Raw genomic sequence first — 14,500 nt, 5'->3', positions numbered from 1 at the left:
TCCTCAGAGTTTGTTAGTTTAGCTAAGTAGGCTCTGGCCTACTAGACTCTAGTAGAGTCTCTTTAATATATTGTTTTGGGTTAAACTTAGAGCAGAGGATAAGCAGGCTCATTTAAGGGCTTGCTTCCAGCAAGGTAAAATTAAATTACCCATCCTCTTTTCCTCTGGATTAGTATTCAGGAATATATTCAGCCAAGAGCAGCAGTTGCCAGCAAAATGAAGTTGGCAGCCACATGCTTTAAAGGGGTTAAGCTAGAGACCATTCAAGGCCACAAAATCTGAACTCGCCCAAAGCTCAGGGTTTTTCAAGTGTACCATTCGCTTTGGGATTCCCTTTGGTTCTGACTTTGGATGCCTTCTAAAAATGGGCAAGATTATGGTGGTAATGGAGATACAAGTCTAGGAACTAATATAATACATTCACGCATTGCAGACTTCTGCACCAGAGCCTGTCATGATCTTATTTTTATTTGAAATTTGGCTTCCATGTTTGCAGGTAGCAGGTCACAGGTTACTGATGAGATCTCTGCTAATTTGTATTGCTCAACAGATAATTCAGCATTAATTAATTGTAAGCAAGCTTAAAAGTGGAATATTTTTCACTTGCTTGCAGGCTGGTTTGTTGTTTGTAAATGTGGCTGGTGATGATACTGTTAAGCTGGCCAAGTGCCCCATTCACTCACTGCTTTGTGTTTACAGATTGGTTGTGACCTTGGTTAATAGAATTTGTTTAACTGAGGAGAAAGAAATAGTAATGAATTGGGGAGTTTACATTTTTGAGGGGAAATGTGAAAATTAGGAACCTGAAAATGAAAACAAAATCCTAGCTACTACTAGTACACCAACATAAATATGGGAGTGAACTGTGGAATAGCCATTGTTCAACTTAGAAACCAAAAACTTTCACTATTTTTCAGAAAATATGACACTGGGTAAAATAATGCCATGAGGACAAGAGAATGGAAGTGTAATGACTCTTTCAGTTCCTCAGCTGGAATTCAAGATGTGGAATGGGTGTCAAGGGGATAGTAAAAGGCTCCACATTAAAACTGTGTTCTTTGGTTTGCTTGCATTAGTCACAACCTCTACCAAAAAACAGCATGTTCACGTGATATATCATTAACAGGAGCAGTGCAGGGCAGTCTCAAGACATAATATTTTTACCAAATGGCTGAACACACCCAAGCTTAGATGCTTTGACTCTTGGATAAGGACTGCAAAACTTCCTCAGAAAAAACACCCTCAAATAACATCCTTATTGGAAAGAAAAGAAAGTATAACTGCCTCCTTCCATAGATTACTATAATATTCACTGGTGCTGTGGACTAAATGCTGCCTACAGAAGTGTGTATAATTTGACACTAAGGAGCTTCGTTGTCGCAGGTAACTCATTATCACTAGCAGAAGTTATGCACACAAATTCCCTATGCACCGATAGAAGAAATGACGCCTGTAATGGAATCTTAACTTCTACTTTCAGCTCTAGCAGACCATCTGTATCTTGCCCTATGCTGTTGGTTCCTGCCTAATAAGCACTGGGATAAGTGATGACCTGCCATGTGAGGGAATTCAGCAGAGCATATCTTGGAGAAAACACAGGCATTTATACCAAACATTTATTTCAACAGTTTCAATTCTCTTCCCAACCTGCATTTTCCTATTGAAGAGGCTGCATTGAGCATTTGGAGTCAAATTCTCTGCTGATATAAACTGGATGCAAGTCTATTGACTTCATTATGAGGAACTGAACCTGTAACCTGATTTTCATGGCAACACACAGGCTAGCCATTCCAGGAGAGATGTTAGATGAACAGTTGAGTTCAAAATATTCTTTTCTCCACATAGTAAATCATGACCCTAAGGCCTTGCCTAGATTCACTAGTTAAAGTAGAATCATAAGATTGGAAGGGACCTCAAGGGTCATTGAGTACAACCTGAATGCAGGATACACTATCCATAACTCATCCGAGATAAATACTTATCTAAATGCTTCTTGAAAACTTACAGTGAAGGAGATTCCACAACTTCCTTGGGGATAAAGGGAAATGTTTATATAGATGTAGTTAGGCCAAAGGACAGCCAAGAGAGGGAAACAGATAGGAACAAGAGGAAGAGGACAAGCCAAGGGATATGTGGCCCAGTGAGATGAATGATGCCTCAGATGGGAGGAGGCCTTGGGTTCCAACCTGGGCATTTGCTCTTAATGGGGAAGAAACTTTCCTACTGCTATGTATCCAATAAATATTAACTGCAGGAAGCTGTGGTTCAGCTTCGAAGGGAGAGCTGGAGAGAGCCTGGATAATGCTTAACCTGTGGCCAGATAGATGTCTTGCTTCCTTGCAAACGCTCTAAGTTCAACCCCCCTCTGAACCTAGAACCTGGATCATCATCTCCCTTGGCAAATGCCCTAATCACTAGGTTATGGAGCAAAAACAAGGGAGGCCTGTCTTCCTCCTTCATTTTACTTCTGGCAGGTAAGGACAAAAGGTGATTCTGTTTTGGCACAAGGCAAAATAGAAGCCCAAATCACATAAATACCAGAAACTAAAGTTATACAACTGCACACATCATTTAAGTAGAGGAAGTGAACTAAAATTCTGCCTTTGTTGCCTTTTTTCCTGGGTCTTGTTAAAATAGGTCTTTATCATTAACTTTAAGCTTAACATGCAACTAAAATCCCACAACTCCCACCAAGACTTGTAGTTGGAATTTGGAGGTAAATACTCATGTAAATAAAACCAACAGGCTTTGTCCCTAGCAGTTACAAATATTTTTGGTTCTCATAACATACACTTAACAAATAATTATGAAATAAACTGAGGGAGCATCTAATTCGTCTGCCAGCTGTGGTGTTTGACCTGAGCTGGTGTGATGAAGGGCACTGAAGTATCTTAGAAGATAATATAGGCCTGCAACTAATAAATCAATTTGAAGTGAATGTCTAGGATGGAAGCAGAGAAAAGAAGAGTTCAAATTTTACTTAAGACGGATCTCCTCTAAATGAAGAGACCCCTTTTGTTGGCCCAGCCTTAGCTGAGAACTAGGAGGAGGTTGCCGGAACAGGGTGAAACGTGGAGATTGTAAGAGATCTGATAGGAAGACTCATGTATCTCTTGAGAATAAGGTATGAGTGCTGTAAAGAGAGCTGAATGCAGTCAAGCCAGCTATCACCTCCCTTGGCAGAGGCAGCATTTAGTAAGCAGAATCCTCAGCTAAGTGATGAATTGCTCATCTGGAGCGCTCTCCTGATTTGGCGGGGGGGAGTCTACTGTTCTGTAGGACACCAAATAAGGTGAGAAGAGATTCTCTGTGTTTACTGTAAGGCTCTAGACATCTCTGTGTTAGGTTAAAGGGACACCCCACATCTCTGTGTTGGGTTAAAGGGACGCACAGGGCTGTCACTGATTGGTGCATAAACTCATGCAATTCAAGGACCAGCAAAGGATTAGGAAGAGGCCCAACTTCTTCTACACCAGCAGTAACTGTATTACGCTCATCTTTCTTAAAAGATTTTGCAAGCAGAGCTACATTGGGTAACAGTGTGGAAAGCTTTTACCCTATTATTAATGTATCTCTGCCAGCAAAACTGCACATGTGGACAGAAGCAGAAGGCAGCTGTTTCTGTCATTTGAGGGAGCTGGAGTAGATCTGGGGGCAGGAAAACTCCTGCCAGGAGGCTGCATTCACACCAAGAGACGACTGCCTCAACACTGCCACTGTAACTGAAGCAGCAACAGCTCATGAAATGCAGACACAGGCAGCAGTTGGTTTTGCTTTGATGTCTAAGACCACATCAACAAGGTACACTTATTCTTGTACCTCTAAATTGAAAGCACTTTAGTCATGTCTGTGTGGTGCCCTGGGTGAGCTAGTTAGCTTGGGGGAGGACTAATTGACACAGCAAGCCACAGAGCTAATTAATCTGTTTGCGACACTATGCAGACATGGCTGCATTATTTCTGGCCTATGACTTCTGTGCAGTTTTCCTGGGGTGCTTGGGGGTGGGGGCACAGCAGGCCAGACTCTCATTATTATTGTACCACTGATATAATCTGACTAAATCCATTCAGGGATGCCTGCAACCATGGAACTAACAATGAAAGCCAGGTCAAAGAGTGGTGGAAAAGCTCTGAGTCTGGAGGGCTGCATAGCTTTTCTCTTTGCTGTGCTCTTTTTGTTCATCTGATTCCAGCTTCTGGAGACTAATCTGGAATGCCTTGTATATTCTACAAGAGAGCACCCTGAACTTGTGCATTCCAGTGATCCAAATGTGGTGATTTAACTGGCTGCACAGTTCCCTGTGTGCTGTAAGAGCCAAACAACATGATCAGTACAAGGAAGATTGAATGCTACTGAAGAGGGGATGGTACAGTCCAGGCCATTAGGTATGGCGTAGAAAGCTTTTTCCAGTTCACTGCTATATTATGGCTTGTGTAAGTTGAAGCTGTCTCCAGTACTCAACTCATAAACATCCCCAACCTACATGCACAGTTCAAGCTGGCCTCCCTTCTGTCAGTCTCAGCAGAGAGGCAAAGTATGGATGGGGTCATAGAATCATAGAAAATGTGGGTTGAAAGGGACCTCAGGAGGTCATCTAGTCCAATCCCCTGCTCAAATATGGACCATCCCCAACTAGATCATTTCAACTAGAGCTTTATCAAGTTGGACCATAAAAACTTCCAAGGATGGAGATTCCACCACCTCTCTAGGTAACTTGTTCCAGTGCTTCACCAGCCTCCTAGTGATATCCAACCTAAACCTCCCTTGATGCAACTTGAGACCATTGCTCTTTGATCTGCCATCACTGAGAGCAGTCCAGCTCCATCTTTCAAACCACCCTTCAGGAAGTTGAATGCTGCCCTGAGGATTCTCTTCTTCAGACTAAATAAACCCAGTTCCCTCAGCTTCTCCTCATAAGTCATGTGTCCCAGCCCCAGTTTTGCTGGCAGATGTATCTTCTAAGATACAATTTTGTTGCCTTCCACTGGACTCTCTCCAACTTGTCCACATCCTTTCTGTAGTGGGGGGCTGAAAATTGGATGCAGTACTTTAGATGTGGTCTTACTAGTGGCAGATAGAGCAGAATAATCATTTCCCTCAATCTGTTGGCAACACTCCTATTAATGCATCCCAATATGCTGTTAGCCTTCCTGGCAACAAGGGCACACTGCTGACTCGCATCCAGTTTATTGTCCACTGTAACCCCCAGGTCCTTTTCTGCAGAGCTGCTGCCCAGCCAGTCATGCACTGCTACAGCCTAGGGACTAGGATTGTTCTGTCCTAAGTGCAGGATTTTGCACTTGTCCTTGTTGAACCTCATGAGATTTCTTGTAACCCAATCCTTCAATTTGTCTAGGTCACTCTGAATCCTAGCTCTACCCTCCAGTGTATCTACTACACCCCCCAGCTTGGTGTCATCTGCGATCTTGCCGAGGGTGCAATCCATCCCATCTTCCAGATCATCATGGGAATATTCCTCCTGGTAAGAGCAGAGGCATCTCGACTGAATAGCAGCCTACAGAAGTTTCCTATTGATGCTGTCCATGTCACCCACTCTGTATTTAAAGAGTGGACTTAGTTTGCAGGCACTGACACTCTGGCACCTTTCACTATCACTAAAATGCACTGACATCTCCTCTCAAAAAGGCTATTAAATGCTTATGCGTTCTGACATTTCATCAGGCTACCAGGCATGAATTTCATGATGCTTACATAGCAGCTGTTAGCTACCTGATCACATTCTAATTAATTATCATGATCATAAAACAGTGTCCGCCATGTAAAAGAGCTAAGAACAGAAAGGTAGCTTGGTACTGTGTCAGAGCTTAGATCTGAACATACACTCAAACATGCTGAATCATGTCATTACAACTGCATAACAACTCTTCATTCTCCCTGTGCCATACACCAAGCTCCCATGAATCTTAATGAGAGATGCTTGCTGAATAAGAGAATCTGGGGCAGAAGTGGCCATGTGATATTCTCTGTGTAATATCCTCAGAGGGAATATGTAATGGCTTATTCAGGTGGAACCTTGTGCAAGATAGCTAGGATGTACATGGGTACTGGAAAAGCCTTGTCACATCAACAAAAGGAGTTGGAGGAATCTTGACTTAAGAACAAGCAGTGGCTGAGAAAATTGTAAGTTTCCAAATTTGTATGTGCCTTAAGAGTCCTGATCACCCCAACTGCTTAGGTGAGTCTCAGTCATCCTCATCACCTTGTATCTGTTCCCCACCCCATGTTGATACATCATTCATTTACCCCAAGTGCTGAGGTGCAAGTTGCTCAGCCATCCTAATTGCTCTATATTTGTTCACCACATCATGCTATTGCATCACTCGCTGGTAGTCTTGTCAGGGGTAGAAATGACTGAAGTGTTTACAAGTCTACTCCTCTGGATGGTCTCAGTGCCCAGGTGACATTGCTGGAGGATAGCAGGAGTGTAGCAGGTGACTGGAGACTAGCAAATTTAACAGCAAGCTTCAGAAAAGGAAAGTACAATGATCTGAGCCATTCTCCATACCACAGCTTCTCTCCCTGGCAGAGTGAAGAAGTACTGATAATCAGAAAATGATCTCCCTCCGAATCTTAACTTTCCAGGGAAAAAAAATCAAAGGCCAAAATATTTCAACTAAAAATTCAATGCAGAAATGCTTCATGGCATCTGTACTTCAGGTACCATATTCCCCACATAATGAATCAGCAGAATGAATCAGGCAAGAGGCCCCACACAGACATAGCTATATTGCATCTGCAGCTAGTTTGTACAAGGCTAGCTTGAGGTATCTCTGCATGACTGTGCCCTGGGGCACAAACAGACAGAAGCTCTTGGCCTCCCCTGAACACAAGAACTGCATTTGTCCCAAGTCTTTATACAAGACTCCTTGCCCCTGCGTACTTGTGCTAGGGCTGGGACAGCCCCATAGCTCACAATACATGTGGACAGAATCCTTAGATAAAAATAAGTTCACCAAGAAAATGAAATTTTGGCAAAAACTTTGTGAATGCTGGTAAAATTCAGCATATAGTTTTGGTTGGGAAAAAATATGAGGAAAAATTTTTAAATGGTCAAAATATTTTAGTTTTTCTTGATTAAAATTTCACATAAAGTAAAGCAGTGGTTTGTTCTGGGTCAAACAGGTGTTTCAGGTTGACCTTAAACCATTCTTCCCCATTTGCCTGAAAAATCCATAACTTTCCGATTCCATCTCGACCCAACACAAATATCACTCCCTCCCGCCCCCATGTTTGTCAGTTTAGCCACCAAACTGAGAAGTCTGTTATTTGCCCATCTGTAGGTCAGAGCCTGGCTGCTGGTTCCTCCTGGTTGGGAGGGAGCCTTCTTGCTTCTCTCTTGAGTTCCAAGTGTCATGCTAACAAGGTGTTTTAAGCTGAAGGGAGGAATGGGAAGGGGTCAGGGAAGGACATGGCTGCTGCCTGCCATGTGATTGAAGATGAATGGAAAAGTTATAAAGGAAGTGATTTAAAGTTAATCAGCAAAACACAAGGAGGGAGAAGCCATGGGGGCAGGCAGTACAAATCTCCAACAACACAACCCCAGCCCATCCACAGAGCCATCATGAACAGCCCCTAGGAAAGAGTGAGCTGCAGAAGCTGGCTAGGCCCTGGGCAACAGAGCCCTGGCTGAGATGTTCAGCCCCTGGCAAGGCAGGGAATATCTCCCAAGCAACCACCACTTCTGGGGCTCAGGGGCTAGGTGAGCTTTATACCATAAAGGTGAGTTTCCAAATTTGTATGTGCCTTAAGAGTCCTGATCACCCCAACTGCTTAGGTGAGTCTTTGTTGTTTCACAGCTTGTGTTGGATGGGGGAGCCCCAAGCAACAGCCTGACCAGGGTTCACTGCAAAATGTTCCTCACACCAAGATTTTATTTCCTTCTTTCTTAGATGATCTCTGACTTTTCTCAGCTAATGGAATGCAAAGCATACCCTCTGCCCTGGATTAATCAGTGCTACTGCTTACAGTACTCCCAGAGGGGCCTAGAAAAGAGGAACAAGTCATTCACTAACAGAGAACTGCAAAGCTGAGAATATGTTTCAGACAGAGGAGCCATTTACCCTGGAGACCACAATTTGCTTTATATCCTTGTGTGCAGCTAAAGTATAGCCCAGGCCAGACTGTTCCTCCCTTAGATTGTTGTAAAACCAATGTAAGAAAGAGAATAATCTAGAGGTGCTGTGAATTTCTCTGGAAGAGGCTCCCTGCTTGCACACAAGTGTTATTATTTGGTATTGCAATAGCCCCCAGGAGCCCTAGTCATGGACTAGGACCCCCCGCAGTGTACGTCCTCTACAAGACACAGAACAAATATGGTCCCTGCCTCAAAAAGTTTTCAGCCTAAGTAGGCAAGACTAGTTTTAGGTCACAACCAATACTAGCTAGGTATGCAGTTACTAGAGGCAGTTACTGTTCCTCTGACACTGTTGCTTGCCACAGGTTGGTGGGACTGGAAATAAATTGAAATGATTTGTGTAGGCAGGGAGAAAAAAGTGTTGGTCTTTGACATGCTCTTCACACCTCTACACTGAGACCAGTCAGACAATGAAGGCACCCACCCTTCAGTTCTGGGACTAGCATTTCAACAGTACCCTGTATTGTGGCTTCCTTCACAGTCGCTGCTTCCCTTTCCTGGGACATATCTCCATGCCAGACAGCATCCAAAGGGTTTAGTGTGAGAACTCCCATCCTCTTCCTCTCCCATCCTCTTCTTCATCCAAGGAGATCAAAGCACAGCTACTGAGGAATGAAGCTCTATAAACTGCCCCCACCCTCCAGGCCAGAAGCCAGTGCAGGAAGAAGAGACCTCGCTCTCTCCAGACCATCTGGCAAATGGAATCTCCTGACCTTGACCATTATCGCCTGACCGGATTTCCTCCTTAATGCCTCTGTAATAAGCTCCACCAGACAGTGGGTCCCTTGGCTAGTCCTGTGCACTCACCTCAGCTTCCCTGCACCCTCAAGGTGTAAACTGGGATGGAAGTAGAACAGCTGACAGTGAGGTGGCACAGCAGGGAAGACAGCTGCAGCCACCACAGGGGATCACTGTGGGCTGAAGATTTCTGGATGCCAGGTCCCATCCAAATGGAGGCTCCTTCTCCAGTAATGCCAAGTGCAACCTGGCACTCTTAAGTGAAGGTGAAAGCCAAAAGTTCCCAGGGAAAAAAACTCCCTCCTGGGCCTTGTCTTATGAAGGACATTTGGCAGAGTTCTGAAACAGGAGGATTGCTCAGCCATGTGAACTGGGATTGGGTTCCAATGTCTGCAGCCGAGGCAGGGTCCTGTGGCCAGCATATCTTTTTCTCTGCCATGACAGCCATGAAGCCAGGCATTGAGACAGGCTTTATTGCTTTGATTTCTACTGTCTGAGAATCCCTAAAGGTAACTGCCGCATACTATTATCCAGCAGCTCCTGGGCCTAGTAGAGGAAGCTGCTCAGCCCAGCTCCACTGTGATTGTGTGCTCAGCAAAAATGCACTCATTTGGAACAGTCACTGAACTGCAGAGAGAGGCTAATATCCCCTGTGGGAAGGGTAAGATAAACCTTCACCTTCTACTGAACCTGCCCACAACAGGAGTCAGGAGCACTCTTATTGGGCCTTTGGTGGCCTCATTCTATAACTTTTTCATGATGGAGAGTTCACTTTGGAGTTCCATTCAGCAATTTCTGGTATTTCCATTGGGTACAGTGCTGCATGAATCTGCTTTCCATGACACCATATCTGTCATCAAAGTGCTTGGGCAAATGAACCTCAATCTCAGAACTTTTGAAGGTCCATTTCAAACAGATCCTCTAGTACTTCTCCATGAGCATTTTGGTCTGAAAAACAAGACTGCCTTCATCCCAGTGTCTCCTCCCAGCATTCTAGCACAGAGGTACTTCAAGAACTGCTCCAAAGCATCCAGGGTCCTGTGAACACAAGTGACAATTTCCAAATAAAAAAGCAAACAAACAAAAAATCATCATCTGAAAGCACCAGCATCTGCACACAGCAAATGTATGAGCTTCCACTAGGCATGGTAGAACAAATCCACCCAGTGCATAAGCCATGCCTCAGGAATAAGGCTTCTGAATGACCCATGGGCTGCTTTTTATCCACAGAGCCAGCGTCAGCGTAACCAGGTTGAGGGCCTGAGAGGCCCTCCTGTCCCCTTCTTGGGGGATACGTGCCAAACTGAAATGCAGACCAGACTCTCAGCCTCTTGGGGATGCATACAGAACCCTGAGAAATGACAGGCTGTATTTCAGACCATCAGGTGCACCATCACTGTCAGCCTTTGAGGGCGGGACATGGCCCAGACCTCAAAACTCCACCTAATAACGGGATGGTGTTCAAAAAGGAGAAGAAAAGTATATCTTATTATATTCTTTAGTCCCTGTGACTCTAGACTGGGCTAGGGAGGGGGACTGTGAGTTAATACTGCAGGGCACTGGCAGCCTTCAGAAGAAATCAGGGCTAGGATGATGAAGTGACACAAGTCAGGACTGGGCACTTGCAGACCTGTGTGCATTGGTGAGGAGGCCAGGGAGGGACATGTGTAGAGATGGGCATCTGCGGCGGCCAAGACTGGGAGAGCAGGGTGTGCCAGGAGTCATGTCTGTAGAGGATATATTGTCAGAGCAATGTAAGAAATCCAGAACTAGAATGAAGCAAAGCAAGGTGGAGGAGTTGGGGGCAAGGGAGAGTAGGCCTGTAAGTCCAGGTTCAGTGTCAGTAGCACAGCTGTATTAGGAATACCCTTCTACAATCTCCTTCTGATGAATGCAATTTGCCTCTGGCCTTAGGAGCCCTAAATTCTTACAAGCAGTTAAGAATCTCCCCCTTTCCAAACACCCTGGGGTTTCACTGTGAATTTATTACTGTGCTTCTTCATGTCTCTCCCTCAGAGAGCTGAAGGAGGGGTCCTGCTGCACTGGCCTGTAGCCAACCCATATCAGATCAAAACAATGCTATAAATGGCCCTGATTAACTGCCTTAAATATTCCCCAGCATGGGTCAGACAGAATAACAGGCTGTCTGAAGGGGAAGCCAGGCAGGCATGGATGAAACTTGCACAGACTGCCTCTCGGCCCCTGCAGCACTGGAGGATGCAGGAAGCTGAATGCCGCCAAAGCCCAGATGGCTGCATTGTAGCTGTCCCATAAATAACAAGAAAAACATTAGCCTCCAGTGTGCTCAATTCCTGGCCCTTCAGGGTGCTTGATTCATCACTAGAAGCGACATAGGAACAGCAGGAGGGGGAGGGGAAGAGCATGCAGTACTATAGCCCTGGTTTATGGCAGGAACAGAGACCTGCCATCTCAGACTTCATCCTCAGGCAGAGCGTGGAAGCTCTTGAGAGCTAGGACAGCACTGATATGTCTGGGAGTCCATATCCCCTGCCTCCAAGCCTGACCACTGGGACAGGCACGTAAAACCAGCAACCTGTGTTGTGAATGGGGAGCTCCCAGGCTGATGTTCTGGGGAAAGGTGTCAGAGACAAGTGAAAGGATTAAATGGTCTGGATAAACAGCTCTTCACTGGGTCCATCTACACCAGTTAAAAAAACCCTGTCTTCTGGTATAGGATAACATTGCAAAGGATTTTTTCACCAGACCCAGTCTGCATCATAACCATGAGTCATGTTACTATTCCAGAACACAATCCCCTGCCATGCCACAGATCAGAGTTTGCCCTCAGCATATGACCAGCCAACAGAAGTTTGTTCTGAAGGGGCAGTGCTTCTGATGGGTGTTGAACATAAGAAGTGCTATACTGGGTCAGACCAATGGTACATTTAGCCCAGTGCCCTGCTTGTGACGGTGGCGGGTTGCAAATGCTGTGAAGGTAGAGTAGAGATGCACGGCAAGTCTAGCATAATCCCTCCCCTCTCATACCCCGCTCCCCCAGCATCAGTCATCAGTGGTTTAGGGTGACAGGATGCATCCCAAGCTGTTCTATTTCTTACCTATCAGTGAACCTGTCCTCAATGAATTTATCTAATCCCTTTTTGAATCTGGTTGTACTATCTGCCTCTACAGCCTCCCGTACCAGTGAGTTCCACAATTTAACCATATGCTAGTGGGTGTGTCTACACGAGGCACTTTACTGCACATTAGACTAATCTAATGCACGGTAAAGTGTCACCATCTACACGTAGGCAGCAATTACTGTGCAGTATATTAGTCTAATGTGCCGTTTTCCAATATCTGTAGATACAAATTGCTCCCAGTCAGCCTAGGCAGCAGGGGGCCACAAAAAGTGGGGAGAGCTATCTCAGCTTGGCAGGACACTGCCTGCTAGCCACTTGGAGATTGGGACCTGTCCAGCAGCTGGGACAGCTCTCCCTGCCCCATGGAGATTGGAACAGGTCCTGATTTCCATGTGGATGGGAGACAGCTGTTCACCCAGCTGGGACAGCACCCTCCCACCCCCCACACTCCTGGTTGGGGCTAGCCTGATCTCCCTCCCAGCTGGGATGGAGCTGCCTGTCGAGCCAAGACAGCTTTCCCCCTCCCTCCCACCCTCCGGAGCTCAGAGCTAAGCTCCCATGCCCCCTGCCAACAGAGGAGTGGCACCCAGTGTAACCTGGAGCTTGCCCTGGCTGCTGCAGGGTGGAAGAGCAGGGCAGAAGCAGCCCTGGATTGGGCTGTTCCTGTCAGGCTCAGTTTGCGCCCAACAAGGGTGCACATGTAGATGTGCACTGGAAAGCATTTTAATGAGCCTTAATTTTCTATGCAGAAAATTCAAGGGCATTAATTGCATGGTAAATGAACCCACTGGGTGCATAACTTACTGCATGGTGAGCATTTTTTAGACCGGCATCTACATGTGTAGGCATTACAGTGCAGTAACGCTGTGTGTGCACCAGCTACGGAGTAAAGTTACTCCCAAGTCAGTCCATACAAACAGGGTTACTGTGCAGTAAGGTGTCTACACATGCCTTACTGTGCAGTAACTACTTGGGAATAAATTTGCTACCTGCATCACGGGCTTGCACGGGTGTAGACACGTGCCTGCACTGCTCAGTAATTTTTGGTTATTACACAGTAACGGTGCCCATGTGTAAAAAAATGTACTTCCTTTTGTTTTTTAAGCCTATTTCCTGCTAATTTTTGTAGGTGCCCCCTAGTTCTTCTAATCTGGGGCTTGGTGAATAACAGATCCCTATTCACTTTATCAACATGCTGAATGATTTTATAGTCCTCTGTCATATTCCCCCTCAAACTTCTCCTTTCAAACTAAAAGGTTGTTTTAGTCTCTCCTGGTATAGCAGCTGTTCCATACTCCAAATCATCTTTGTAGCCCTTCTCTACCTTTTCTGATTCCACTACATCCTTTCTGAAATGTGGAAACCAGAGCTGCACACAGTATTCACAATGTGGGTGCACCATGTATTTATACAGTGGTATAATGATGTTTGTTTTGTTTCCAATTCCATTCTTAATGATGCCCAACATTTTATTGGCTTTTTTTAGTTGCTGCTGCACATTGAGTTGATGTTTTTACAGAGCTGTCTACAAGGACTCCAAGGTCTTTTCCTGAATCATAACAGCTTGTTCAGAGCCTAGCACTGTGTATGTATATTGAGGCTGTTTTTCCTCATATGCACTCCCAAATTCACCAGCCACCAGAGGGGCAGTTTCATACAGAGGGACAATGGGGTACATACACAGAAAGGCCCCATCTTCCAGACAGCTTAGCTGAGCACATAGATTTAGCAATTCCTTTCTGAGATAGCATGGATTAGACTCCAGTGTGCCATATCAGAGCACTGGTTTATATTCTCAGATGTGTCAGAGTGATCTTATGCATACTTATAGTCAGGGTTTGGCAACATATGGCCCACAGACAAAAGCTACTGGATCTGGCCTGTGGAGCTGGGGGGCTTCAGCAACTGTTGGCAGTGGGAGGCCTGACCTGCTCTGGGACCAGAAGGTGAGGAGCTGCACCAGGTGTGGGTGGGGAGCTGTGCCCACACTGCAGCTGGGTTTGGGGAGAAGTGGCAACAAGGAAAAGCCACCACATCTGAGGAGGCAGTGAGGCCATGTCATAATGCCAGCCTGCCCTGGACCTGAGCTGGGTTGTTCTGGTCGCTGGGTCTGAAAATGGCCAACCCTGGCTTTTAATTATTCCCTTGCTAAACTGATGTGGGTGGGAGGGCAACTTTTTCTCCAGCTTAAATGACAATTATTAACTCTGGTCACTGAAGAAGGCGAGACTAGAGATTACTGTTCCTGTCTAGGCTATGTTTCCCTTACACCTGTGGTTTTCAACTTTTTTTCATTTGCAGACCCCTAAAAAATTATGAATAGAGGTGCAGACTCCTTTGGAAATTTCAAAGGGAGCTGTGGACCTCTTTGAATTGTAAGTGCAGGTATTCACATATTTTTGATTGACCATAGTCATCTTTTGTGGACCCTTTAGACATAGTCTGCAGACCCCCAGGGGTTCACATTAACATCCATTTGGTCTACATCCATTCAGAAGGACTGGGT

The 14,500-nt window shown here is 45.4% G+C and overlaps 1 protein-coding gene across 5 annotated transcripts in view; it reads left to right on the top strand.

Annotated features, from left to right (window-relative positions):
- Positions 1-14,500, top strand: part of TMEM121 (transmembrane protein 121) — a 138,580-nt gene that overhangs the window by 58,739 nt on the left and 65,341 nt on the right. For 2 of the 5 annotated variants that reach the window (XM_059728253.1, XM_059728255.1), the window contains exons 2-3: positions 5,357-5,482; positions 7,911-10,372. The exons of 2 other annotated variants lie outside the window; for them this stretch is intronic. The gene's annotated coding sequence lies outside the window, so the exon portion shown is untranslated. The remainder of the gene's footprint in view (positions 1-5,356; positions 5,483-7,910; positions 10,373-14,500) is intronic. One more of the 5 variants, XM_059728254.1, reaches the window with a different exon arrangement.

This window comes from Alligator mississippiensis, chromosome 5 (assembly GCF_030867095.1).
Source record: "Alligator mississippiensis isolate rAllMis1 chromosome 5, rAllMis1, whole genome shotgun sequence".
NCBI classification, from domain to species: domain Eukaryota; kingdom Metazoa; phylum Chordata; order Crocodylia; family Alligatoridae; genus Alligator; species Alligator mississippiensis.
Note: the sequence above shows the minus strand (reverse complement) of the source record. Positions and strands in the feature narration are given on the sequence as shown.